Below are 23,155 nucleotides of genomic sequence, written 5' to 3'. Positions count from 1 at the left end.
TAGTTTATTAGTTTAAGTTTCCCCTATTACATAGCTCAACTGATTTGACCTCTATTCACTACAAATTGAATTTCTCTCAGTACACAATTCAAATAACCATGAAACCTGTTTAATATAAAACTATACTCAATAAGGAATTTAGGCATATAAACTATATTTCTTATTGTATTTTGTACAATTTTTAATTATTTTTCAAAGTTGGAACAGGAGATCACATAGTTATCCTGAACAAGTCACACACAATTGTAAATATCTCAAAATATAGAATTCCTTTCCTTTCTTTGTTTCTTTTATATGAAATTAGACTTAGTAAGCTTTAATTTCACATCTCATTCAACCTCTAATTAAATTCCTTCTATTTTTGGTGATTTTTCAAAATCACATCACTGCTACTGTCCAAAATAGTTTTAGTGCTAATTTCACTCTTTCACACATTCTTTGTACTAACCTCATTTTAACTTATATATATATATATATCACAAATCATTTTCACCACATTTCACACATCACGAGTATAGGCGCATGATTACAATGTCACCACAAAGCCATCCCGTTGAACAATTCGGATTAATCCTCGATACTTGATGGTTTCAGCACACAGTCCCACCATCATATTTCATTTAACTCGGCTCTCTTGTACACATGGTGAACACTTAGTACCACTCATGCGACCTAGCCAATTTGTCTCGTAGCTCTCTTGTCTACATGGTGTTCTTCACTTGGAATCACGCATGCGACCTAGCTACATTTATCTCTCCCGTAGCTCTCTTGTCTACATGGGATACATCCCGTATCACACATGTGACCTAGCTACTACATAGTATCTCGTAGCTTTCTTGTACACATGATGTGCACTCAGCACCATACATGTGACCTAGCTACGCTCCTTCTATTTTATTCGATCTTTCCGAATGTTTATCTCTCTCTCTATTACTTATTTCCATCCTTCCAATAGTCAATTTATACTTCAACATCAGCTAGTATATATATAATAGGATGAAATATAAAAATGTAAATGAAATTAATGTGTTATTTACATACAAACTTACCTCGGTGCAAAATATGGGAATTTTGCAATTTAGTCCAAAACTTTCTCCTTCCCCCGTTCGAGGTCGATTCCATGCCTTTCTTGATCTATAACAACATATTTAGCTTATTTAACACTCGAACTATTTATTTTAATCCAAAAATCACATTATGCAAAAATTACATTTTTGCCCCCTAACTTTTACACAATTACGATTTTGCCCCAAGGCTCGGAAATTTAATTTCAGACCTTATTCTTATGTTTAATGACCTACTGATAATTTTTCTCTTCTATGGCAACATCAAATTCTCACTCTAACACATAGTTATGAACAATATGTATTTTTATCGATTATGCCGTTTTGCTTGTTTTCGCTAAAAATAGCTTAGAAAAGATCATTCTCCTAACTTAAAACATTCATATTCTACCATAAAACAACAAAACACATGCCTATCATTCATGGGTAAATTTTTAAACATAAACCCTAACTCAAAATAATTGTAGAAATAGGTAAACCGAGCTACGAGGATTTCAAAAATGTGAAGAACATTAAAAACAGGGCTTGAAATCACTTACTATGAAGCTTGAAAGTTGAAGAAACCCTAGCTATGGAGGAGAGAAAATTTCGGCAGCAACTAGTGAAGATGATGACCAATTTTGTGTTATTTTTCCCATTTTATTTCATTTAATATACAAATGACCAAAACGCCTTTACTACTAAACTTTCCAAAAATTCCCTCCATGTCCAACTTTTGTCCATAACTTAGGAATTGGTCAAATTGCTATTTAAGACCTCCTAGTTAATATCCCAAAGCAATTTCATACTAAAAACTTCTAAAACACGAGTTTTACAATTTATTCAGTTTAGTCCCTAATCTCAACTTAAGCGCTTAATGCATAGAATTTCATCACGAAATTTTCACGAAATCATGAAATCATATCATAAACCCCAAAATAATTATAAAACAATTATTTCTATCTCGGATTTGTGGTCACAAAACCACTATTCCGATTAGGCCCTAATTCGGGTTGTCACAGTGTTGGTGCCAAAGAACTTTTACTAATGCTACCTTTTTATTTCTAAACTCTTTTGTTTCTCGAGCTAAGATTTTGATCGCTTCTTCACCATATGTCATATCAGGCTGAATCTCCACCTCTATCATAGAAATAACATGTGAAGGATCGAATCAATACCGTCGTAGCATAGACACATGAAAAACATTATGAATCCGATCAAGTTCTGGTGGTAAAGCTAACCAATATGCAACAGGTCCAATTCTTTTTGTAATCTCATATGGTCCAATGAACCGTGGAATCAGTTTTCCTTTACGACCAAATCAGAGAACTTTCTTCCAAGGTGATAATTTCAAGAATACCTTGTCACCGACTTAAAATTCTATTTATTTTTGTTTTAGATTAGCATAGGACTTTTGATGACTTTTTCCTCTATTTCACAGACTAAGTCAACTCCGTGTAACTTTTTCTCAGTAAGTTCTGTCCAATACAATGGAGTTCTACATTTGCGACCATACAAAGCTTCATACAGTGCCATTTTGATGCTGGACTAATAACTGTTATTGTAAGCAAATTCAACTAAAGGTAAATACTTTTCCCAATTACCTTCAAACTCAAGTATATAACACCAAAGCATATCGTCTAAGATCTGTATTACACTTTCAGATTGACCATCTGTCTGGGTTGAAATACAGTGCTAAAGTGTAATCGAGTACCCAGAGCTTCATGCAATTTGGTCCAGAATCGAGATGTAAACCGAGGGTCTCTATTTGAAATAATGGAGACAGACACTCTATGCAATCTGACAATCACAGAAACATATAATTCAGCCAATCTGTCCAAAGAATAATCCAAATGTATCAGACTAAAGTGTGTAGACTTTGTCAACCAATCAACAATCACCCAAATGGTATCTTTCTTCTTTAGAGACAAGGGTAATCCCGATACAAAGTCCATGGTAATCCTTTCCCATTTCCATTCCGGTATCGTAACTGCCTATAATAGTCTATAAGGCAACTAATGTTCAGCTTTTATTTGTTGACTTATCAAACATTTAGACACAAACTCAGAAATATCTCGTTTCATTCCCAACCACCAATACATCTTTTTCAGATCATTATACATTTTATTACTACTATGATTGATAGACATGTTACCATTATTAGCTTCATTCAAAATCTTTTGTACTAGTTCTGAGCCTTTCGGTACACATACTCTGCCTCTGAATAATAGACAATCATCGGTCCTAATTTGAAATTCTGAGTCAGGAGTCGATTCACTTTGTATCTGTTTTGCTTGCAACTCACTATCATTTTTCTGAGCTTCAAAAATCTAATATGGCTCTATCTTTTAACTCAGCTATAATTGAACCATCATCTGATAATGACAATTGAGTATTCATCGTTCGCAAGGAAAACAGGGATTTCCTGCTCAGAGCATCAGTAACCACATTGGCTTTTCCCGGATGGTAATCAATAAAAAGATCATAGTCTTTTAGTAATTCAAGCCACCTGCACTATCTCAAATTCAAATCTTTCTGTGTCATCAAGTACTTCAAACTTTTATGATCCGTGAATATATGACTTTTTTCACCAAACAAGTAATGTCGCCAAAAATTCGATGCAAACACTATGGCTACCAATTTAAGATCATATGTCGGGTAGTTTCTTTCATGTGGTTTTACCTTCTTGTATCAAAACACAACCTAAACCATTCAATGACACATCATTGTAAACTATAAATTCCTTACCCGTTTCTAGTAGAACTAACACTAGAGCTTCTATCAATAAAGCTTTTAATCTGTCAAAACTCTGCTGGTATTTATCAGTCCACTCAAATTCCACATCTTTTTACAAAAGACAAGTCATCGGAGAAGCTATCATTGAAATTTTTTTTACAAACCTCCAATAATAACTAGCTAGTCCCAGAAAACTTTAGACTTCAGACACATTCTTTGGTGGCTTCCAGTTAACAATGGCTAAAATTTTATTCAGGTCCACCTTGACACCTTCAGCAGATACTATATGCCCAAGAAAACTAACTTTCCGTAGCCAAAATTCACGTTTAGTAAATTTGGCATACAATTGTTTCTCTCACAAAGTTTGAAAACACTATTCTCAAATGCTCCGCATGTTTATTTTCATCTCGAGAGTAAACCAAAATATCATCTATAAATACCACTACAAATCAGTCTAAGTATGGGCTAAAAATTTTGTTCATCAGATCCATAAACACTGCAGGTGCATTTGTCAAACCAAATGGCATCACAAGAAACTCACAGTGTCCATACCTGGTTCTAAAATCTATTTTTGGCACATTTGAATCTTTTACCCGTAGTTGATAGTAACCAAAACAGAGATCAATCTTTGAAAATATAGTAGCACATTTTAACTGCTCAAACAAGTCATCGATACGAGGCAACAGATACTTGTTCTTTATTGTAACTTTATTGAGCTGTCTATAATAAATGCATAGGCTCAACGATCCATCTTTCTTCTATACAAATAGAACTGACACACCCAAAGGTGTGAAACTAGGTTGAGAAAAACCTCTGTCAATCAATTCTTGCAATAGTACTTTCAGCTCTTTCAATTCCGTAGGAGCTATTTTGTAAGGTGCTATGGATATCAGTGTTGTACCCGGAATAAGATCTATAGAGAATTCCATTTCTCTATCTGGTGGTAAACCAAGTAATTCTTCTGGGAATACATCAGGAAATTCACATACAACTGGCACTGACTGAATCTTTGACTCAGATGCTTTAGTATCCAACACATATGCAAGATAAGCATCATAACCCTTTTTGACATATTTTTTATGCTGATATTGCTGAAATCACACTAGGTAATCCATCCAGTTTATTAGATTCAACATAAAGTAATTCACCACTCTGACATTTCAATAGAATATATTTCTATTTACAATTCACCACTGCATCATATTGGGTTAACCAATCCATTCCCAAGATCACATCAAATTCATCGAATGACAATAACATCAAGTCAGTCGAAAAACAATAACCTTTTACCATCAATGGACAGTTTTTACAGACTTTATCCACCATAACACACTGGTCTAAGGGGTTTCAAGCTTTAACCACAAATTTAGTGAATTTAACAGGTAAATTTTTAACAGACACTAAGTTTGTGCATATGTATGAATGTGTGGAACTAGGATCAATTAAAGCAGTAATATCAGTATCAAGTAGAGAAAATGTACCAGTAATGACGTTTGGTGTAGAAGCATCTTCTCTAGCATGAATAACATATGTTCTTGTAGGTGCTCGTGCCTCAGATTTAACTACTATATCCCTGGTAGTACCTTGACTACCATTAACATTGCCAAGGTGACGGGGTGGTCTGCCCCTCGAAATAGGATTACTCGGCTTTGGAGCTGGTTCTATTTCTTTTTCAACTCTCTCCGAAAAATCTCTGAGAAAATGGTCAAATGAACCACATCGATAACAAGCTCTACTTCTCAAATGACATTCCCTAAAATGAAATTTGTTACAATGCTTGCACTTTTGTTTGGGATTACCGACATTACCCACACTGGTTACAGATGGTGATAAAGACCTCGGGTTAGAGTGTTGAAAGCCTCGTTCTTTTCTAGAATACCCCGTAGAGGTAGTAACATGATCATAATACTTCTTTATTTTCTTAGAAGTAGATAATTGTGACTTGCTCATAATCCTTTTTCCAGAAACCCAAGCCTTTCTTTCAGCTTGTTTCTTTTCTTTACTCAATTCCTCAACTTTATGTGCTCGACCGGCTAACACCACAAATTCCCTTATTTCAAGAATTCTGATCAATAACTTGATATCTTCATTTAAACCCTCTTCAAAGTGTTTACATATCTCAGCCTCGGTTAGAACCCATTCTCTGGCATATTTGCTCAACCGAACAAATTCTCTTTCATACTCAGATACAGTCATGTCTCCTTGCTTGAGTTCTAAAAATTCTTTCTTTTTCTAATCCATAAACCTCCGACTAACATATTTCTTCCTAAATTTGGCCTAGAATAATTCCCATGTAATGTTCTCTCTCGGTACAACTGAAGTTATGGTATTCCACCAATGATAAGTTGTATCTTTCAATAGAGATACTGTACATTTTAGACATTCAGTAGGTGTACAAGATAATTCATCAAAAACCCGGATGGTATTTTTCAACCAAAATTTAGTCCTTTCTGGATCATCATCTACAGTAGCTCTAAATTCTTCCGCCCCATGCTTACGAATTTTATCTACCGAGGCTTACCTATTCCAGCAGGTTCAGCACCCTGTGGTACCTTAGGAACTGGTTGAGGAGTAGGTGGGAGAGGTCATTGTATAGTGGGGTTTGTTCTTAAGTACTTGGTAAACCATTCATTCATCAATTGAAAGAAAATCTATTTTGCCCCCTCACTTCGGCCGTTAGATATGGGCCTTTCACTGTCAGATGCAGATGCAACTCTATGAACTAAAGCTGAATCATTACTACCAGCTTCCTCGGATTCAACTCTAGTTTGGTTGGATGACATTATTATATGAAAAACACATTTAAAATGATTAGGAGACATCACACTATCACGAATTATATAATGGCATGTATAGCTAAACATCGTGTTTGCTGCATTAAATCTGAGAATCGACTAAATCATAGCTTTGATACTATTAAATGTAACACCTCTAACTCGTATCCATAGTCGGAACAGAGTTACGGAGCATTACTACAACTTTCAGAACATTTATAGATAAATCATGTTAATCACTATTCATTTTCTAAGATTATTCCAAATGTCCCTTAATTGGACCTTTAAGGCTCAATATAAACATTAGAAACAATTTGAGACTTAATCAGAAACTCTAAGAATATTTCATGACATTTCAAAAATTTTCTAAGTTATAAGGCTCACACTCCCGTGTGACCCTAGGACACGCCCGTCCTGCAGGCCGTGTTCAACCCCGTGTAACTCTCTGACTTATTTACACGACCATGCCACACGCTCGTGTGCTAGGCCGTGTGGTTAATTTAATTATTCCAAAATTAGGTGCAAGTTTCACACGACCAAGACATACGCTTGTGTTCTAGGTCATGTAGCACACACGACTGAGACACACGCTCGTGTCTCTATTCGTGTGCTTAATTCTGAGCATTCTGTTTCTCTAATTTAAGGCATATGGGACACACGGCCTAACCACATGCCTATGTAGTAGGCCATGTGTCTAGACACACGTTTGTGTGTCTACCCATGTGGACAAAATAAAGCCATTCCTAGCTTCATTTCTCACCCAAAATCACACCAATAACCTGCACTTAAACTCACATCCAAATACCCACCATTTCAAGCATTCAAATTAAGCAAAATATATCATTCAGCATGGCATATCATTACATGCATACATGTTTATAATCTTACATTGGTATATTCCATATGATAGGCATAATTTGAACAACCTTTTAACATGTATGTAACTACCATAGTATAGCATTAAGAGTATATCAAAAGCAACCATTACTAGCCATTCCAATGGCTAGATTACAAACCACATACTTAAGCCATCTATGGCCAAGTTAGCCTATACATGCCATTATACTAAAATGATTCTACTATATATACCCCAAATAAGCTAGTGGATAGTGTGATGATGCTCCAATGATCTCCAACCTTCACGAGCTTTCGAGCATTATAAAACAGGAGAAAATAAAACAGAGTAAGCATTACATGCTTAGTAAGTCCATATAATAGAAACTAAACTTACCAATCTCGTTTATTAAATCTAAGCATACAATATCATGTTTTCCATCCATTTGGAGAATTGCCTAAACACATGCATTCAATCAAACATGTTAGTCAAAAAATTTGTATATACATCAAGTAAGGATGGATGAGCTCATCATGCAATATTCTCTCAAGCCATTATTCATTTCATCTTATAAATCCCTTATCGTGCCAAGATTTTTGTGTTCATTGAATCATTGAGATTCCGATAGATACTCGAGTAGTACACTCAAGGTGTACAAATAGTGTCCACTAAAAATTTAAGGTTATGGCTTTCCTGCTGATTTGATGTTACTGCCTTTTTATGAATTTGACATTATTTTGGGGATGGATTGGCTGCCTGTACACAATGTTGTAGTGAATTGCAGATAGAAATGAATTGATTTGGGATGTCAAAATGGTGAAGTAATTTCTATTGAATCTGTTAAGTCTGATTGTATTAAAAAATATGATTCCAGCAATATTCGAACAAAAATTAATTCAAAAAGTTGTAATGTGTTTTAGATTATATCCTAGATTCCAGAGTATCAGAAATGAAAGTTGATCGATTACCACGAGTTTACTTTTTTTCAAGGAATTATCAGGTTTACCACCAGAGCGAGAAATCGAGTTTGCTATAGAATTAGTGTCAGGGACTGCTCCAATTTTGATTACATAATTAAAAGAATTAAAATCTCACTTGCAAGAATTGATAGGCAGAAGTTTTATTCAACCGAGTATATCACCCTAGGGTGCACTTGTATTGTTTGTGAAATAGAAAGACGGGTCGATAAGATTGTGTATTGATTATCAAAAATTAAATTAACTTATGATAAAGAATAAATATTTGTTGCCTCGTTTTGACGATTTATTCGATCATCTAAAAAGTGCCACAATGTTTTCGAAGATTGATCTCAAATTTGGCTATTATCAGTTACGAGTTAAAGATGTTGTGTCGAAAGCAACATTCAAAACTCGCTATGAACATTATAAGTTTCTAGTTATGACTTGAATTGACTAATACTACTGCAACATTTATCGATCTGATGAATTAGATATTTCAACTACGTCTGAACAGGAAATTTGTTTGGTTAGATAAGTGGCAATAGAGTTTTGACCAGTTGAAAACTTTATTGATAGAAGCTCCAGTACTGATTCAGATTAAATCCAACAAGGAATTCATTGTTTACAATAATGCTTCACTCAGATGACCTTGAATTATGCTAGTTCAATTATTACATAGTTAAGAGTTAAACCGTTAATTCTTCAGAGAATTTGTGATATGCAAAGAAAATATTCGAATTTGTTAGCTAAATGAGAACATATTCAGAATGATCATAATCACTAATTTTAGTATGGATTGTGATACTAGTCTATATTTTCGAAATTGAATATATGTGTAAAAAATTTTGAGATTATACGATACACCTTACATGAGGCTCATAATGGTGTCTACTTGATTTAACCAGGTAGCGACAAAATGTGTAATGACTTGAGACAAAGTTATTGGTTGGCAAGAAGGAAACGTGAAATTTCATAGTTGTACCGAGATGTTCAATATGTCAACAGTTCAAAGCTGAACATCAAGTTTTGTTTGAGTTATTACGACCTGTTATGATTTTTGAATGGAAATGAGAGAGAGTCATGATAGATTTCGTATATGGACTATCTTTGACGTCAAGAAACAAAGACTCAATCTAGATTATTATTGTTAGATTGATGAAATCGACTCATTTTATTTTGGTTAGAACAGATTACTCGCTTGAAAAGCTAGTTGAGTTGTATGTATTTGAGATTCACGAAGCTATAGTGCAAACAAATGGACAGTCAAAACGCGTAATTCAAATTCAGGAGGACATATTACAGTGTTGTATCATCGAGTTCGAGGATAGCTGGTAAAATATTTACTATTGGTTGAATTCGCTTATAATAACAACTATAAGTCTAGTATTAGAATGGTACTATTTGGAGCTTTTTACGGACGAAAATGTAGAACCCCAGTATAGTGGTTAGAATTGAGAAAGAACAAGCTAGTTGGGACAGATTTGACCTGGAAAACTGAAGATTCTATGAAAACACACTAACCAAAACTATTTTTAGGTGAGAAATTTCGAGGATGAAATTTTCTAAGGGGGAGGGAGAGTTGTAACAACCAGTTTTCAAAGGTTTCAGAAATAATGGTTTCAAGGCCACAAATCCGATGAGTGAGTCTATAAATATTATTATTTTATATTTATGAGTCAAATATAGTATTATATAGAATTTTGATCTAATATTTTTCTAATTGAACGAGTAGTTAATTACAAGTGGTTTTGGAAAATAAGCTTTCAGGACCTTGTTTTTGTAAATCGAGCCCATAAATATTTAAAATATTTATGGAGTTACTATCTGTAGTATCTTGAAGTTTGGTCTGGAAATTTTAATGATTGAATAGTTAATTAAAGAAAAAATACTAAATCATAAAAATGGTAAAAGTTAATCAGTATTAGCTTAAATGTGTTAAATGGTTATAAAATTATGAATTGAGGGCTTTAAAAGCTAATTACACCTTAAGTTGTTATAGTGGATCGTTAAATGGTTAATATTGTGTATTTTATATGTTAAAAATACGTTTAATTATTAATAATTAAAAGTTAAATAATAAACAAAAGAAAGAAAATATTAGCATATTTATTATCTTTCTTCTTAGGCTGATTCCTCCATTAGAAAAGATCCAAAGCTTCGGCCATGGTTAAATTCTTTGCATGGTAAGTATTTTTAATATGTTTTTAGTAATTTTTATGTTTTGATATCGTTGTAGCTTAATCTAGCTAATCCAAACACTAATTCGTAAAACTGTTAAATGTTTTGATTTATGCCATTAATGAATTTGTGATGTTTTTGAAGTTTAATGATAGATTTACAAGCTTGTTTGTTAAATAGGACTATTTGGTAAAGTGACTTTGGTTAGTTTTAAGTTTAAGGTCTAAATTGATAAAATATTAAACTTGGCATGAAATTCTTGTGAAATTTTAATAAATATGGGTTGGAATTGCATAGGGGAAAATTTGGCTAGCATAAATTTGGTTTAATTTTGATATATTTGAAAGTTTCGACTTTAGGAACTAAATTGAATAAAATGTAAAAGTTTAGGGTAAAAGTGTAAAATATTGATTAAGGGTCAAAAATGTGAATTTAATTATTTTAAGGTATTTTAATTAGTTAATTGAATGAAATTATTATACTTAGATCAACAAACAGATCAGTTGGCCAATAATCATGGAAAGGAAAAGTTATTGAATAGTCATCGTAGAGGTTGATAGCTACTATGTTTTGGTAAGTTTGTATTATGTTATTTTGTTTGATGATAACTTAATTAAATTATGTATATGGTTATATAAACATGAATAATTATGTGATTAATTGAAGTAGTTTTGAAATGGAAATGTAATGGATTGTAATGTAAAGTATGGCTTGGTATACGGTTACGTTGAAATAAGCTGAATACGGAATGAATGTGACCAAGCAAGCATGGTTTAATGTTTGAACTTGTAAAGGTTATGAAATACAGGTTAAAGCCTGTGTGAAATTAGTGAATAGCTAGGATACAAATTGTAACACCCCTAACTTGTATCCGTCGCCAGAACAAGGTTTTGGAGCATTACTCGGATTTACATATCATTTAGCAAAAATTTCTGTTAAATACTTACAGATTCAATGTATCCTGTAGATAAATATATTATCGTTCAATCAATAGCTTGGCACTTGTCTTAGCATCAATCAACATTGTTAGTATACTTACACATATTTTATATAAACTCAACATTGATATACTTATTTTCTCAACACGTCACACTTGAGTTTAATAATTGTATCCACCTACATAATTTCCTTGTATCAATAAATCAAAGATAATCATATATGTGCATGTCATGAAATATATCATTCTCTTACCTTTTAAAATTATTTATTTCATTATATTAAAATTTCATGTACCATAATTTCCATATATTTCACGTATATTTATTTCGATAATAATTCATATCAAACTTAACATAAATCAAATTCTATATGCACATACTTTCTACACCATGTGTCCATATAACATGTACAGATCATTATATATATACTTCAAGCATATATGGTAATAATTCATTTCGTATTCATATTGTTTCATATTATACGGATGTACTAATATTTCACATTCAATCCAATATAACATAAAATTTAACATATTTTCATGCTCAATTATGATACACAAATTTACCTGACAAAATTGCAAAAATAACCAGATTTAGGGGCATTTTGGTAATTTTTCATTTTTCCCAATTTTCATCCGATCTTGATCTAAATTGATAATTCCATTCAATTTATTAATTTAGACAATAAGTCAATTCATTTCCTTCAAATTGGTCATTTTTGATATCTTTACAAAATTGCCCCTAAAATTTTACTTTTATTCAATTTAGTCTCTGAGCCTAATACATACAAATTAGCCATGCTAGCTGAATATTCCTATATATTCTCCTCCTCCTCCTCTCCATTCCTCATCCTTAATTTATATAACATGCTACAAGTAACATTATCAATACTTTTACTATTCACTTATATGTATATTCAAAATTGTCCATTTGCGTCATAGTCACTAAATTATTTATATCTTGAGCTGAAAACCTAAAAATTAAGATCAGATAATTTTCCCTAAAACTATACTTACATATCTTCTTACCATAAAATTTTCAGAATTTTTGGCGTAGCAAATAAGTACAGTTTATTCTTTAAAGTCACTCCTATTCTGTTGTCTGACAGTTCTGACCCTTCTTTACTAAAAATTAATTATCTCCTTGTACAGGATTCAAATGATGTTCTTGTTTATTTTTATTGAAAATAGACTAATTTATAATTCTAAAAATATAAATTTAAGCCCATAATTATTTTTATCCAATTTGTAATGATTTTCCAAAGTCAGAACAGGGGAACCCGAAATCATTCTGACCTTGTCTCACAAAATTTATCATATTTCATGATTTACAATTGCATTGCTTACTCCGTTTCTTCTATAAGAAACTAGATTCAATAAGATTTAATTTATTGTTTTATTCAATCTCTAATTCAACTTCCACAATTTTTGGTAATTTTTCAAAGTTAGCCTATTGCTACTATCCAAAACTGTTTTATTGCAAAATATTATTTACCAGGTTTATAACACCCTTATTCCCTTTTCCCATCACTTTCTCCTATTTCCCTTCACTAATTCATCAAGATATAGAACCTTATATAAGAAGAGTCTACTATAACATTATTTCCATGTTTTCTCAATAATAACAAACTTAAAAATATATTAAAATATTGATTCCAATCTTTAATTTGATTTTCTCTCTCCTCCAGCTTTTCTCTCTCCTCCAGCTTCTATTCCTTGAATCTAATTTGATATTCTAACTCCCCATAGTCTCCTTAACATTTTTGTCCCTTGGTAGCTATGGAAATTCTTTTGATTTCTAGGTGAAAATGGTGAATTTTTGGTAGAAGGACTAAATTGTAAAGAATGAAAAGTTTCTTTCTTCTCTTCTCTTCTTCCTAACATGAATGCATGGAAAATGGATGAGAATTTCCTCATCTTTCTTTCTTTATATATACTTATAAAATAATAATAAAATAATAAAATATCATATAAAAAAATTAAATTAAAATATTAATAACTAATATTTAATTAATTAATTAATCTAAAATATCTCCAACATCATCATTACTTTCTAAATTTCTCTTTCTCCCAATTGACCATTTTACCCTTTGTGATCTTTTAAAATTCCATTATTGAGTCATCACTTAATTTTGGTAAAATTGCAATTTAGTCCCTCATAATTCTTCACCTATTCAATTTGGTCCTAATTCATCAATTTTTCCTTGGTTTTTAGATCCTTCCACCCTTAAAATATTTGCACTGTTAGCCCTTCAAATTTTTCATATTTACACTTTTTTTCCTTGGTTTTTAGATCCTTCCACCCTTAAAATATTTGCACTGTTAGCCCTTCAAATTTTTCATATTTACACTTTAATCCCTCAAATTTTGAGTATTTACTCTTGGGCCACAAAACTTTTCTCACTTCTACAATTTAGTCCTTTCTTGAATCAATATGTCATAATATACTTTCCAGTGACATAACTCAATTTTCCTTTTTTTGTCACTTTATTTCCTTATTTTGCTATATTAAGAGTAATATCTTACTGTATAAATTTTCGGGGTGTTACACAAATGACATGTCATTAAGGCATTCCAGGCACTAGTTACTAGTAATTATAGTTCCAGGTACTATGTACGGATGATGGATACCATATCGATGGCTTGAGATCCTACATGTGTTGTGTATTCTTTGAAGCTTAAGTGAATAGCATCGTGTATTGGTTAATGTCTTATTTGTTAGCTTGTGTGAACATTAATCTCCCCCATATCTGAAGTCAATTTACTATTGTTATCTGGGCAAAAAAATTTGCTATTGAAATGGAAATGAAAAAAGATAACATGATGAATTATATTATGTTGATTATAACTTGGTATGTGATTCTCGACATGCGATGTTTTGATGATATGAATTATTCAGGCCTAACCATTTCATATGTTAGGAATTATGAAACAAGGCAAAAGAATGTTAATTCTATGTTATGTATGATTTGTAACTTAAATTGATAGGTATGTGATGTTTTGTTTTATGAACTTACTAAGCTTTATGTAAGCTTACTTTATTTGGTTTTCTTCTTTGTAGATTGTTGAACTCTTGCTATCGATTGGAACATCGTTGGAGATCAGACTATCCGTCAACTCTTTTAATAGTTATTCATTTATTTTGGCCTGGTTAAAAGTGGCATGTAAATAGGGTTTTGATTGTGTATGATATAAGTACTATGGTTATATTTTGTTCCATTTGAAGTATATAATATGTGTATCGATGTAAATCCTAACTAGTATTTTGGTTGGTTGTGGTGTGTGATGGTAAATGCATGTTTTGGTAACTAAATGCATTTTGAATAGTTATTTTGGAATAAATGTTTAGGTAACTAGGTGAAATTTGGTTGATAATATTTTAGGAATGTGAGTAATGGTGTAATGTATTTAATTTGGTATTGAGTTCATGGAATGGATGGTATGGATTGCTAATGGTTGATGTTTGTATGGTTGACGTTTTAATGTTTGAAATGTGGTGCCAATGATGGGATATTGGTTAGTCATTTTGGTTGAATGTTATTTGGCGTGTTTTGGTACATTTTAAATAGGTTTCATTGATTTTATTTGTATGGCTTGAGACTTAAGCAATTGTAGGTGAAATGGCTTGTTTTCTAAGGAACTTTTAAGTGCACACAGCCTGTGACACAATCTGCCACACGTCCGTGTGCCACACACGGTTGTATGACACAACCATGTGACTCTAAATTACACAGGCACATTTTGTTACATGATTTGGCCACACGGCCATGTCCTTGAGCCACACGGACTGGGCTCTATCACATGGTCTTGCCACATGGCCGTCTAACCCCTGTTTTCACTTTTTGCTTGAATTTTTGTAAAAGTTTCAGTTTGGTCTAGAATTGTTCTCGGTTTGTTTTAAATGTTTCGTATGCTCGATTTAGGTTCAGATATGATCAATCAACATAGAAATGATTGTAATTTAATTATGAAATTATTTATTTGGTTATTTATGACTGGTTAGTAAACAATGTTGATGTTTTATAGTTGTAATAACTTATAACTCAGGTTGGGAAACCAGACTGGGTAAAGGGTGTTACACCACCAAAATGCAAATTCAGGCTCAAGTAATTGCTATTAATGAAATTTATGAACTAAAATTAGTAATAATGGTAATGCATGCAAGACCTAATAAAAATTTAGTCAAAATATCTCAAAATCACCAATATTCTTCAAGAAAATATCAAAATTCGAAATAATAGAATAATAAAAAATTAAATTAAATTTTGGAATTTTCTCACAAAATTGGAGTTGATGTTCTAGTCAGTGGTGGCCTTGTAGAGAGATTTTGCATGATCTAGCAAGTATGTTTGTTTGGTTGGAGTTTGGAGTTTGGAGTTGTGTTTGGGGGATTTATGTGTTTTTATGTTAAGAAGAAAGGGTGAATGGTGTAAGGACCGACTAGTAGGGGTTTAAAATATTTTTTGAAAATTAAGAAAATACCTATATGGCATTGATTTCTGTCCGGAGGCACAAGATTTGGCATAGAGGCATGTGAGTTGGGTCGTTAGAGTGCTAGCTGGTATGGAGCACGGCCATAAAATGAGCAGTAGTAGTGCAAGTTCACCAAAAAAGATCGCCCTAATCTTGTACGAGGGGTGTCGTGGACATGATGAAAGGGCGTTGAGTTGGCCTTTGTGGCTTCAATGTTTTTTGCGCAAGGGTACTAGACACCACACAAGGGCACCAATGCAAGGCCTTTTGCTTCGATATTTTTGGCGTGAGGCGTCAAAAACAATGCACAAGAACCAATCCAAGGCCTTTTTCTTTGATCTTTTTAGAGCTAGGGTGTCGGGTTGTGAAAGCCATCCCTTGATGATCCACAACCTCTCTAGGTAGATAAAAATAAAATTGTATATAAAAAAAGAATAAATGATAATAAATAAATAAGAAAAGGAAAATATTGAAAATAAAAATAAAATAATTTCAAAATGAAAATGTTTGAATTATGTCAGAGTTGCGTTTTTGAAAGCACCTTTCTTTAGTGTATTTGGCTAGACATAAACCCATCATTAAAGTTCATAGGTTGGAAGCTCAAAAGTCAATGTGTCAATGATATGCTTTAGGAAGCTCTCATAAAAGGTTTTAGGTGTTGACCATTAACTGTAAGTACTTTTCCCAAAATCAAATTTTTTTTTTATTTCAACTACACCATGAGAAAAAACGTTAATAATAACAAATGTTTCTATCCACTTAGAGTGCAATTTTTCAAGAATAGTTTCAATTGAGAGTTAAGTAATAAAAATTTTTGTCCAATAACAAAACTTTTTCAGTTAGACTTTTATCTTATCCTTGTATATGCATGAATTCTTATAAGTGTTGTTTCAAATTTCTTCCAACTCTTACAATTGTAACTTTTGATATTTTGTGGCATGGTCCTTTTTCATGTTGCATTTCTTGAAAGCCTAATATGCTCAATGCTCTAGTTCGACGGGGAGGTGGCATGATTTGCTAAACACCAATCAATAAGGTGACATGCCTATAGGCATTTTATTGGTTGTTCAGTAGGCCCAAAGTGGATCTTCAAGGCACAAACTCCAATCCTTTCAATTAGGATTTATAGTCTTTTAGAAGATATTTTTTACCTCCCTATTGGAAATTTTAGCTTGGCCATTTGTTTACTGATAATATGTTGTCAAGACTTAATGATTCTCATTGTATTTCTTCATTAAGACCTCCACCACTTTTCTACAAAAATGGGTTCCTCGATCTTTTACTAAAACCCGTGGCAAATCAAACCTAAATAAGATGTAAGACTTATTCGAAATGCCGCATGATCTTAAACCAATTCTGCGCCTCAGTACAATTACCAAGAGTAAGCGCTATAGCCTATTTCCAATACCCAACGGCTTGATTGAACCAAGCCTCCGCTATTTCATAATCCCCCTGTCGAATGGCTAGTTCTCCCTGGTCAAAATAGGCAATTCAATTCCTTCCCTTAGAACCGTACTTGAGAGTTTCCTACCTTATACGGCTTTGTAACAGCCCATTTTTCAGTGAAATCGGAACAGTGGTTTCGAGACCACAAATTCGACCCAAAAATAAAGTTTATCTTTATTTTATTATATGGTCCGTATTATGATAGACATGTCGCGTGAAAATTTTGATATGAAAATTTTATAGATTAAATGTTTAATTACAGGAAGGACCAAATTGCATAAAATGAAAAAGTTAAATTATAGTAGCTAGAAGGATCAAATAGCTATGGAATTCAAAACTTAAGGTCCTTATATGGTAATTAGACCATTAATAAAAAGTTAGTAGATGATTTTGGACGATTCATCCATGGAAAATTAGAAGAAGGCTAGGGACTAAATTGGAAATCAAAATTATTAAAAGATGATAAATTATTAAATAGAAATAAAAATCATTTTTATCATCTTCTTCCCCAAAATAATACATGGAAACCCTAGGAGAGAGAAGAAACTTTCATGGCTAAATTGGGTAAGTTTCCTTAGTTCGTTTTAGTAATTTTAATATTTTTAAAACCGGGATAACTTAATCTATCTATTTGAGGGATCAATTTGAGAAGTTATCAAAGTATGGAAAATGGTCATGGATGTATATGCTGAAAATTAGAAATTTATGGTAGAAAATGAAAGGTTGTTGATAGATAAACAACTTTTACAATGTGACTTTTAATGAAAACATGATTTAGGGACTAAAATGTAAAGTTGTGAAATTGAAGAAAAATGCTAAATTTTTATGAATACATGTGCTGTAAATTTTGTAATGGGATTGCTTGGAATAGGGAGTAAATTGCACAAATTTTATTTTTCGAGCCTAGGGACGAAACGAGAATTTATGGAAAAGTTAGGGGCAAAATGATAATTTTGCCTAGGATGTAAATTGAGTCTAAATGAGTATGAGATATGAGAAATTGATGTGAAACTTACTTGTACATATTTGGATAGACCAAAATTAGAGCTAAAACGAGGAAAGAGGAAAATGTCAGATTAGTAGATTTTACGTACACGAACATTGTCGAGGTAAGTTCATGTAACTAAATTGTGTTTCTTTACAAGCTTGCATTGATTGTGTTTATGTAAATTGTATAAATGTCATAAATATGTGAAAATGATTACATATCCGATCAAGCATGATAAATAAAAATGTTTGATTTAAATGATAATGCCCGATAGATATAAAGGATAAACGATGAGAATGTTACTTATATGCTTGAAATGAAAGTGGAATGTGTTTATTTGAATTATATGAATGTTGTGGATGTATGAAATAATCACATGCCCAAAAATGCTTGAGAAAAAATTTTAAATCTCGATTGAATAAAAATAGAAAATCGTTGGATATGTGATTTCTCGAAATGAATGAGGTCTTGCATTTGTTGCTAACAGGATTTAACTCGGACGAGTAATCCTACTAACCTTATTACATAAAAGGATTTAGCTCAGACAGGTAATCCTGATATGATTCCTCTTGAGCACATGCTATAAATTGGATTTAGCCCGAACGGGTAATCCAAATCAAGCTCCTCAGAGCATATGTCATAAAAAGGATTTAGCCTGGACTGGTAATCTTGTTGTATACATGTATGGCTCAAGAGTATACTCTCTGATATAGTACATTATGGGTACCATTGATCATGAATTGACAGATCCTGATTTGTACTTCTCGAGTGTACTATCTGCGTATCCATTGATATTCTGAATAAATTCAACGGCTAACAATTCTAGACATGAGACGATATGAATGATAAAATAAGTTATTACACATATCCGTCTGAAATACAAGAAAATGATGATACATGATAAATGATATATGAAAACATGTGATGATGATATTAGTACATGGATTTTATCTGATGAATATGTGTTCATTCTTGATTATGGACTGGTTCACCTTGAGTTTACTAATCGTAACCTTGATATTCTGAGTAATATGGGTAAAGTTCTTATATGAAATGACCTGAATTTGAGATGAACTATTATGAAATTTTACTTGTAATATAAAGATATGATTTATACATGTTAAATGAATACATGTTGCGGAAAACATATGTGCATGAAAACTTGATTGTTGTTAAGCTCATATATGTTTTAGATGTTATTATGGAGTATATGAATAACAAAGGTAATGAGGATGTGTGTAGGGCTTGAGGTCAAATTGATTGAATATGCCTTACATAGTTACCTCAAAATAGAATGAATGGTAACTTAAGTACCATGTTATACGAACTTACTAAGCACTTTATGCTTACTTAGTTTTATTTCCATGTTTTATAGTAAATCAGAAGCTCGTTTGATTGGAAGCTTGGCGGAGATCACTCACACTATCCATCGGCCTATTTCGGTACAATATGGTAAATCAATTATGATTGTAATGGCATGTATAGGATATATTAGCCATATTGGCATGTAAATGTAAATGATGGTTGTAATCTAGCCATTGGAATAGCTAGTAGTGGTTTGTTTTAATATACTTGTAATGTCAAACTATGGTAGCTGCATATATGTTAAGTAGTTGATCAAATTATGTCTTACCTGAGGACTTAACTAAGGTAAGATTATAGACATGTATGAATGAAATGATTTTCCATGATGTATGATGGAATCTGCTTGATTTGAATGCTTGAAATGGTTGGTATTTGGATGTGCGATTCAAGTGCAGGTTATGGGTGTGACTTTGGGTGAGAAATGAAGCTCGGAATGACTTTATTTTGTCTACACGGGCAGACACACGGGCGTGTTTCTAGACCGTGTGTGACACATGGCCGTATACATGGGCGTGTAGTTAGGCCATGTGTCTCCTACACCTTAAATTCGAGGAACAGAATGCTCAGAATTGAGCACACGGGCGTGTGTCTCAGCCGTTGTTCTACACGGCCTAGAACACGGGCATGTGTCTTAGCCATGTGAAACTTGCACCTAATTTCAAATTGAATTAATTAACCACACGGCGTAGCACACGGGCGTGTGGCATGGCTGTGTGTACAAGTCAGAGAGTTACACGGGGCTAAACACGGCCTTCAGGACGGGCGTGTCCCTTGGACCACACGGGCGTGTAAGTCTTGCTCCTTGGAATTTTTTTAAAACTTCACAAAAATTTATTAGAGGTTTCGGTTAAGTCCCGACTTGATTCTAATGCTCGTATTGGACCTCAGGGGTCCATTTAAGGGATGTTACGAATAATTTCAAAATTTGAATAGTAACTCGCATGATTTATCTATAAATGTTTCTAAAAGTTTTGGTAATACTTTGAAACCCTATTTTGATGACGGATACAGGTTAAGGGTGTTTTTTTAGTGGTATCAGAGCTATGATTTAGTTGGTTCTCGGACTGAACGTAGCATATGTGGAGTCTAGAAATACATGCCATTATATAACCTATGATAGTGTGATATCTCCCCACTCTGATGAAAATTGTTTTGGACATATACAGAAATGCTTTCCTATCGAACTAATTTCGATACTGCTAAAAGTGAGACACACGTGCCTGAGTAAAAATGTTGCTTATGATAAAAGGGGACCTATAAAGGTATGAAATAAATGTTTTATAATGGACATGTTAATGATAAATGTTAAGTGATATGTGTGTATTTATGAAAGTTAAATTTTGAGGCTTACAATCTCTACCCCTTTATTAGTATAGTGTTATACAATGAAATTCACAAGATTTATATGGATTAAGCTCATGAATGTGGAACTAAAGAGTTAAAAGGCTGAATGATTAATGATGTAGTCAAAATGAGAATGGGTTAGTAAGTAAATACAGTATTAAAAAAGATATCAGATTTTTCTGAAGATTATTCTAAATATGTGATGTAATTGTTAAGGAAGAAGTTATTCATAAGTACATAACTCACCCAGATATGATATTTACAAAACGGATTATCCGAAAATTCTTCCAAATTGACTCTTTCAGTGAACTGAATAATGTAAGATTATTGATGACTTTATTAGTCAGTGGAATGGTGATGAAATTGTAAATATATTTGAATACAACTGTTATAATTGAGTATATTACAACAATCTTTTTTGGGTACTCTATAAGTTCTGTTATTCTCAGAGGCATATGAAATTGTGCATGTTCAAATGCAATATTTATCGTATTGAAAGGCTGGCTAATTATAATAGATGGAATTACTGAAAGTCTAGTTGATTCATGAGCGGTATTGCTCTACCTTACTTGGGTTTTCTAATTCATCATGATTGATATAAGATTTGAGGATAAGATTTATATGATGTTATTTTTCTATTTCTACTGATTGAAGCCCTGAAATTGCGAATGTGCAAGTTATATTGTCTTTATCACAATTGTTTATATTAAGTATGCGTGATATTACCCTTTTGAATTTTCTTTGAGATATCATCAATCTCTTTATTATTCAAACATTGTTTATCCGTGAAAGATATTCATCGGTTGGAGGTAATTACATATATTACCGTTATAAATATTGATTAGATCATGAAATTTGGTGGCAGAGATTATAGATTATAGAAATTGAATTATTGCATTGGTTTATTATAGGGGACACTTTCAGTTCTCTCTCTTCTAATTTGAGGTACATTGTTGATATTGAGGTGTTGCTTTATCTATACGGTTGAAATGTCGTCATATTAATGCACTATGGTTTTAAATCTATCTGATGGTTGTGGCTTTGGAAAAACTGAAAGCTTCAATGTTAATAATTGAAATAGTTACATTGATGACATAATTATTACAGAAAGATGTAAGATTTGAATGGACTGAACAATGTTAGTAAAGTTTTGACCAGTTGGAAGCTCCATTGATCAAAGTATTAATTCTGGATCAGCCTAAATCATGTAAGGAATTTGTTATTACAGTACTGCACTATTGAACAGGATTAGACTATGTTTTGATGCAGTAAGGCAAAGTAATAGCCTGTACTTTTAGACAATTAAAAACAACGTGGAAAGAGTTACCTGATACATGATCTAGAATTGAAAGCTATTGCTTTTGTGTTGAAATCTGATAACATTACTTGTTTGGTGAAAAATGTTATATATTCACCGATTATAAAAAGTTGGAGTATCTAATGTTGTAAAATGATTTGACTTTGAGATAGCGTATATGACTTGAATTGTTGAAAGATTATGATTTGAAAATTATATATCACTTGGAAAGAATGAATGTGGTTATTAGCATTCTGAGTAAGAAATCTCTCTATACTTTGCAAGCCATGGATACCGATTATGATTGTCAAATAATAGTGTAATTTTAGCTGAGTATAGCGCTAAACTGATGTTTCTACAACAGAATAATGAAATTCAGAAAAGTGATAAAGAGTTGTAAGTTAAACAGGTATAGAATGAAATAATTATTGAATCAGGATAGTAGATTTGAATTTGATGATTGTTTGTTATTCTGAGATAAAGCCTATGTACTAAAGAATTTGGGACTTTTACAGAAAATTTTACATGAATGATCATAGTAGTACTATGTCTGTTTATCTAGGAAATGATAAAATGAACAGCATTTGAAAAAGATGTACTAGTAGCACGGAATGAAATGTGGTATTTTTGAATCTATATTTAAATGCTGGATGTATCAGCAAGATAGATATGATACTTTCAAGATGGGTATAGTCAGTAAAAGTACCGAAATGGAAATGGGACAAAATTACCAGGAATTTTATATCAGTATTATCCCTGTCCATGAAAAAGAAAGATACT

This window comes from Gossypium arboreum, chromosome 3, assembly GCF_025698485.1.
Source record: "Gossypium arboreum isolate Shixiya-1 chromosome 3, ASM2569848v2, whole genome shotgun sequence".
Taxonomy (NCBI): Eukaryota; Viridiplantae; Streptophyta; class Magnoliopsida; order Malvales; family Malvaceae; genus Gossypium; species Gossypium arboreum.
This window is presented reverse-complemented; position numbering follows the sequence as displayed.